Here is a 7,841-nt window from a genome sequence, read left to right as displayed (position 1 = left end):
TGGAAGATGCCCTGGCTGTGACAGCTGAGGCACTAGACTCCATGTGAGGTTCATAACAGCCCACATTTGTCTGTGTGGCCCCCTGCTGTATCCCTGGTAGCTACAGCAGCACCCAGCACATAGTAAATGCTCTGTAAATGTTTGTTGAATGAAAAGATGAGGCGACTGAATGAGAAAACCTTCTGCTTAGGCTAAGTAGATTGAGAAGAAAAGGGGAGTGAGAAGACATCTGTTCTCTATGGGAACAAGGAAGGGGAGATTTCATTAATGAAAGAGAACAATTGAGTTAATAGTGGGAAGAAACTTGTGTTAAATTTTGTAGGATGCCAGCTAAATTAGAGCCTTACCTGGTAGCTATATTGTTTGTTATCTGGAGCATATTGCATGAGCCAGCCTAGGCAGTTGAGCATATTTGAAAAAACAGATGGTGACTTCTCTCCTTAGTGGATAGTATAGCTTTGGGATAAATGTATTCATTTCAAAGACCTCTAGAGTAAAAACTAAAGGTATTCATAAATTATGTAAGGTGCAGAACTGCCTAGATTTTTGGTCCCAGGTGGATATATAAGGAGACAACACAAGGTAACCTCAGACATATTGGGGTAATAACAGGACATATACACAAACTAGGAAGAACTTATTTAAGAAATTCACCAGCTTTAGTCCATCCCTGAAAAGTGGAAGCTTGGAGTTTCCAAAAAGCCTGAGCGTGGCTTTTGTTTAACAGCAGGAGGTATACCTGTTAATCAGGAGGAGTGATTGGAGCTTTCTCGGACCCAGAGATCTGAGGGAATTTATTACAGAAGCCCTTGTTTGAAGGCATTGAATAAAATAATGGAAGGAGCTGTAGGGTTGTTTTTTTTTTTAATGCAGAGGCAATCTCAGTATATCTTTTCCTTTCTCTCATTTTCCTCATCAGTCTTCTTTCGAGGAATCTGTATCAGTCAGAATGACCTAGGGAATGTTGCGATAATAAACCACCTCCAAAATCCCAGGGGCTCAAAACAACACAGGTTTATTGCTTGTTCATGCTTCAAGTAGGCAGGCAGGGGATCTGCTTGTCACAGTCACTCAAGAACCCAGGCTAACGGAGCAGCCCCTGCCTAGGACATTGCTGGTCACTGTGCCAAAGGGAAAACATGCTCCAGAGGGCCTCACACCAACAAGAAAATGTACCAATGAGAAGGTGACACATTCTACTCACGACTCACTGGCTAGCCACATGGAGTCAAGGGGGAAGGAAGTGCAATCCCACTATGTGCCCGGAAGGAGGGAAAAGGTGAGGTATTTGGTGAACAGCACTGATGAGTTCCACAGCCTCTGAGCTCCAGTCTAAATGGAGGGGGCATGCAGAGGCTGTGAGTGTATTAGGGAATGCAGAGCCTGTGAATGACTTGTCCCTTTGGTCTCCCTGTTTCTATAGTCATTAGCCTCCTGTTTTCCTCTTCCTTCCTTTCCTTCTGGCTGTGTTTTCTGCATGTAGCACTCTGAGCTTGCAGCTCTGACCTTAAATAGCCCCTCCTGCAGACCCAATCTCTGGAGCTTGGTGGAGGGAGGTCGGCTGTCTCTGAATCGACTTAGTTTACATAGTAGGAAGATAAGTTTGCTGGAAAAAAAGTCACAATACTTGTCCTTAAAAATCTAATATAAATGATTCATGTCACTTTGGGTCAATCACTTAACTCCTCTGATCCTATTTTCTCATCTGTAAAATAAGGAGACTGTGCTAAATCAGTGATTTTCAACATACGTATGCAATAGAATCATCTAGGTATCTTTTCAAAAATACCAAAGCCAGAATTCTACCCCAGATGAATCCTATTAGTATTTCTTGTAGTAGAGCCACAGCATGATGTTTTAGAAATCTCCTAGTGCAGCCAGGATTGAAAACCACTGGCCTAGATCATCTCCAGGCTCCTGAGATTTTCTAAGTTATCCACCATTCCTCTACTTGAGAGTTGACTGTATTTGAAACATTCTGAATAATGAATATTAGTTCAGCACATGAAACATACACATAGGACTCAAAGAAAAGCTATCTTTTAAAAAAATTTTTTTTTAATTTCAGCATATTATGGGGGTACAAAAGTTTAGGTTATGTATATTGCCCATGCCCCCCCACCCCCGAATCAGAGAAAAGCTATCTTTTGCATGCTGAAAGTTATGTTTTCAGTGATGGGGAAGAGGGAGTAGAGAAATCATCATCTCTACTTTTTAGATTTTTCTCTAAGTTAAGAAATGAGACCTCCCAATTTCTAAGTTCATTATTATCAAAAAAAAAAGTTGCAGGCTGGGGGGAAATGTTGTTTTAAAAGAAAAGTCAATCTTTAGGAATTAAACTGCTCCTAAGTCAGTGTTAATGAATTGTCATAGCCTTATCCACAACCTGCCTGGGGGACTTGTGGCAGATTTCAGGTTTCCAAGCCAAGATAGTCTAACAATGTCTCTTTTCCCACATGCCCTTTTTTTTTTTTTTTTTTTTTGGCAAAGTCTCAGTCTGTTGCCCGGGCTAGAGTGCCGAGGCATCAGCCCAGCTCACAGCAACCTCAAACTCCTGGGCTCAAGCAATCCTCCTGCCTCAGCCTCCCGAGTAGTTGGGATTACAGGTATACATCACCATGCCCGGCTAATTTTTTCTATATGTTTTTAGTTGTCCGGTTAATTTCTTTCTATTTTTTAGTACAGATGGGGTCTTGCTCTTGCTCAGGCTGGTCTTGAACTCCTGACCTCGAGTGATCCTCCCACCTTGGCCTCCCAGAGTGCTAGGATTACAGGTGTGAGCCACCGTGCCCGGCCCCCACATGCCCTTCTTACAACGTCATAGTCCCCTCAATGAATGGCAGGGTCTCTGTCATCTTCCCTTGAACTGGGGTGGACTCTTGTGACTGTTTTTTACCAATAAAGTGCAATGGCAGTGATGCTATGTGATCTTTGTAGCTGATCATAAAAATGTCATGAACTTCCACTTTGCTCCCTGGCATGCTTGCTTTGGGAGCCCAGCCACCATGCTTTGAGGAAGCCCAAGCAACCACATGAAGAGGCCACATGTAGGGGTTCTAGCTGTAGGTCAGCAGCAAGTGCCAGACATGTGAGTAAAGGAGACTTCAGATAATTACAGCCTTCAGCCATGTCATCAATTCTTCTCAGCTGAGGCCAAAAATATTGTAGAAGCAAATAGGAAAAGCTTCCCCTACACCCTCTGAAGGTTCCCTGAAAATGAATTTATAGTAGGCAGATTAATAGGAGTGAAAGACGTACAAATTTATTATCATGAACAGGGGAAAATCACAGGAGAGCGATTATCCAATACCCCAGTAAGGTACAGATGCCTATATACCTTTCTTCATAGGGAAGGAGGGGAGATGGGAGAATATAGGTAATTCTGAGGGGTAGTAATGATTTTTAGGAGAAGTGAGTAGACTGGGAATACAGAAATTAGCTTGTAGAATTTGAAACTTGAATGAGTCCCAGAGACAGTATCTTACAACAAAGTCCATCCAGGTGTGGTTATAGTCTTCAGTCTTCTTTCCCACGAAAGATAATAAAATTCCAGGAAGGAGATGGAAGGCAATTGTGTTCTCTTTGGCAGTCCAGTCTTAAGGCGCAGAAGGAAATTTCAGAGAAAAACTCCGCCTTGCACTGACTGGTAGAGGTGGGACAATAGGAGAGGTCAGAGAGTCCTTGATTCTGAGGCAGCCTCTCAGGCCTTCCTGTTTTAGTTGGAAAAGCTCAGCATGACACAGCACCATACTTTGGGGGTATCATGTTTTGAGCCACAACGATATGCTGGGGTGGAGATAAGCCACACTCGCTTTGCCTTTTCAAATTCCTGATCCACAGACTCCGTGAGCAACACAGAATGGTTGCTGGTTCCTGAAACTAAGTGTGAGGTGGTGTGGCATAAGAAGAAATGCATATATTTGATCTCTGCCCCATGTTTCCTGGCACACAACTCCTAAGATCCTTGGAATGGCAAGAGTGATAAGTGTCTTTTTGCATGCTATGTGATGACTAGTGACTGAGGGCTCCTGGACAGTCTCAGGATGGGGGCTGGATGTCAGGAGAACCAATCATGTGACGAGAGGGTTGGACATTTTAGCCCCACCCGCTGACCTCCAGGAAGAAAAGAGGGGCTGAAGGTTGAGTTAATGACTAATGGCCAGTGGTTTAATCAATCATGCCTATGTAATGAAGCCTCCATATAAACCCAAAAGAACTGGATTCGGAGAACTTCCGAGTTGGTGAACACATCCACATGCTGGAAGGGTCGTGCACCCCAACTCCACAGGAACAGAAGCTGCTAAGCTTGGGACCCTTCCAGACCTTGCCCTATGTATCTCTTCATCTGTCTGTTCATTTGTATCCTTTAAATTATCCTTCATGATAAATCAGCAATAGTAAATAACCTTTTCCTTCTCTGTGTGCTGCTCTAGCAAACTATCATACCTGAGGAGGGGGTTGTAGGAACTTCCCATTTGTAGCTAAGTCAGACAGAAGTTGTGGGTAATCTGGGAACCTCCAACTTGTGATTGGCATCTGAAGTGGGGGACATTCTTGTGGGACTGAGCCCCTAACCTGTGGGGTCAGCACTAATTTTGGTTAGTGTCAGAATTGAATTGAATTGTAGGTTTGCTAGTTAGTGTTTGCAGGGAACTGGAGAATTGCTTGGTGTGGGAAAAACTCCCACACATTTGGTGTCGGACATGAGGTGTTCTGCAAATATTGAGTGTTGCAAGTGAAAGCATAGAGAAAAACAGTTGGTTTTTCTTATACAATTGGTATGGAGTGTCAACCTAAATAACAGAGAGGCTCCCTAAAGGAAAATGGTATTTATTTGGGAATGGGCATTGCAATGAGAATACACATGCCAGAGTAAACTATGTGCATATTTACGGAGATAAAGGAAGACAGGGTTTTTTTTTTTTTTTTTGCATCTTTGTACAATACTTTATTAAAGGTCTTTATAGAGCAACATCCAGACTTCAGATACAGCTGTCAAGGAGACCCTGTTATGCTGTGGGTATTGACTGGGGCATGGCAGGCGGCTCTGGCTTCCCACCCTTTTGTTCTGAGATGGGGGTGGTAGCCAGTATCTCATCTTTGGGTTCCACGATGCTCATGTGGTCAGGCAGGCATTTCTTAGGGCCAGTCTTACCAGAAGGGTCCCAGGGTAGCATGATCTTCACCCTGATGCCCTGCACACCCTGTATGAGCAGCATATGGGGCATGGCAGTGTCAACATAGTAGTTAACAGGGTCCCCACTGTGAATCATCAGGCCAACCACAAACTTCACAGACTTATCCCTCTGTCCTCAGAGTTTCCCAGACACCAGGACCTCACAGCCCTTGGCTCCACTCTCCACGATGAACCACAGCACACCACAGCAGGCTCTCTGCACAGCAAGCCCTCCAAGGAGTTTGTACCGCAGAGATTGTGCCTGGGCAAAGGCACACAGCCCTCTTGTGGCCACCTTTCCAGCATAAAGCTCTACGCTGTCCCCTGGGAAGCCAAATCTCAAGCGGTTAATTCCAGAATGCGCTGGCCCTTCTCATGAAGAACATTCTGTGTGCTGGTGGCTAAGATAATGATTTCTGTCCTGGTTGGTGTAACCTGGACCTCAACTCCAGAGTAGCCATCTTCAGCCAGTTTCTGAGTAAGAAATTCATTCAGTCCAGCTTTGAAGATGCCATCAGCGACTACCTTCCTCCTCCCGGAGATCTTGCCACCACGCGCTGCGGAAAAGAAAGGAAGACAGGGGTTTTTAAAGGGAAATGAGGAGAATTATATAATTGTTTTGAGATAATTATCCTTGGCTACATGGATCAATACCAAGCAGTGCCGGTGGAGGCGGCTAAGAGGCCCGGCCGGTCGTGGATTAAAAAAAAAAAAAAAAAGCAAAGGATCAATATCAAGAGTGACACCAGTCTGAGGTTGGACAGGCAGTTGCTGGGCAGATGTCCCCAGAGAAGTATTTTTTTGAGTAAGGTTGCAGTGGAATTTGTACAAGGTTGTGGTTTTTGCAGGTATTTTGTGATTGTTCTTATCGGACATTTGTGCTTGAGAACCGTTTTCATGACCTTCCCCAGCTCCATTTGTGAGAGTTTTTAACATACCTGACTCCATTTGATTCTGACAACTTTCACGGTGGCAAAAGGAACTGGAACAGAACTGGTGTTGCAGACAGCAGCAGGAGCAATGAAGGACACATAGTAGAGCTTCACTTTATCCAGGACTTAGGTTCCAATTTCAGTGCAGATAATGAAATTTAACTATCAGAAAAATTAGTATTGAAAATTCCTCAGAGGCCAGGCACGGTTGTCCACACCTGTAATCCTATCACTTTGGGAGGCCAAGGCAGGAGAATCACTTGAGGCCAGAAGTTTGAGACTAGGCTGGGCAACATAGTGAGACCCCATCTCTAAAAAAATTGTTTTTCAAAAATTAGTCAGGCATGGTGGCAAGTGCCTGTAGTCCCAGCTATTCGAGAGCCTGAGGCAGGAGGATCACTTGAGCCCAGGAGTCCAAGGCTGCAGTGAGCTATGATTATGTCATTGCATTCTAGCCTGGGCAACAGAGCAAGATCCTGTCTCAAAAAATAAAAAAAGAAAGAAAGAGGAAAAGGAAAGGAAAGGAAATTCCTCAGAAAGGAGCATGCTGGTGAGCCCTGTTGAGTCTCTCATTAGGTCCCCGGCAGCTAGTTTTTCTTCTAGGTGCTGGCACTAGGTACCACACTGCTAGCACCAGGTGGCGCTGTTGGCTCACGTCATAGGGATCAGGTTGCACTCTAGAGGCACCTTTGGGGCGGCCACAAGATGCTCGTAGGGTGAATCCTATGGGAACTGAAACTGGCTGAGGGCACTGAAGGGAACAATGGTGGAATCTTCTACATTATTTAATATTAATTTCTTTCTTGCTGTGAATACCATTGTTTCACTTGTAAAAGTCTTCTAAGGTTTTAAAAGTCCACTCTATGCATTTTTATCCCTGGTTAATATGTAGCAGAATGACCTGTGGGGATCCCATTCTGGGGTCCTGCAGAATTACGTCACATGGAAGGAGTCAGTGACGAATTCTTTTGACCTGGGAAAAGTGGGATCCCCTATAGCTCAGAGCCAGATTTGGGGTCCACTCTGTCTCTCATCGCACCCTGTTTTATTTGCCCTCTATAAATATGGGCTGAACGGAATGATCTATTGGAAACAGTTGTGTAAAATATTAATGTTGGAAGAAAGACTAGAGATAATTTATTTTAACCATCATTTCCCCTATTTTCTCCCTTGCCCCCCACTATCCTTCTACTCTGTTTCCATGAATTCAACTCTCATTTAATAGGAGGACGGTGAGGTCCAAAGAGATGATGGGCTTTACCTAAGATCACAAAGCAAGTCAGTAGCTGTGCTGCAAATACAACCACCTGGTCCTCATTTCCTTGTCCTACATCCCTTTTACCACCGAAGCCATCCTCAAGTACCTCCAACATGTTCTGTGTTCTTTCTTACAAAATATATTATAATAATAAGTTGAGATAGTTAACACAAAGTTCCTCAACCACTGCTTTCTTTATCCTTCCTGGTCTTTTCTGATAGTTAAAAATAGACTCTTGTGAGGGTGAAGCGAAAGCATTGACAAAGACTCTGTCCTTTGACCAAAACTTTAGTCACGCTCCTGAGTCCTTTCTGACTAGGCTTGAGCTTGGGCCTTTTTCTCTGTCCTTGTAGAATCCAATTCGAGGCTTGGCATGGTGGTTCACACCTATAATCCTAGCACTCTGGGAGACTGAGGTGGGAGGATCACTTGAGGTCAGGAGTTCAAAACCAGCCTGAGCAAGAATGAGACACTG

The 7,841-nt window shown here is 44.1% G+C and overlaps 1 pseudogene; it reads right to left on the bottom strand.

The window, feature by feature from the left end:
* Positions 1–4,965: 4,965 nt before the first annotated feature.
* Positions 4,966–7,481, bottom strand: LOC138399457 (small ribosomal subunit protein uS3-like; annotated as a pseudogene).
* Positions 7,482–7,841: the final 360 nt, after the last annotated feature.

The sequence above is a fragment of the Eulemur rufifrons genome, chromosome 19 (assembly GCF_041146395.1).
Source record: "Eulemur rufifrons isolate Redbay chromosome 19, OSU_ERuf_1, whole genome shotgun sequence".
Lineage (NCBI taxonomy): Eukaryota > Metazoa > Chordata > Mammalia > Primates > Lemuridae > Eulemur > Eulemur rufifrons.
Note: the sequence above shows the minus strand (reverse complement) of the source record. Positions and strands in the feature narration are given on the sequence as shown.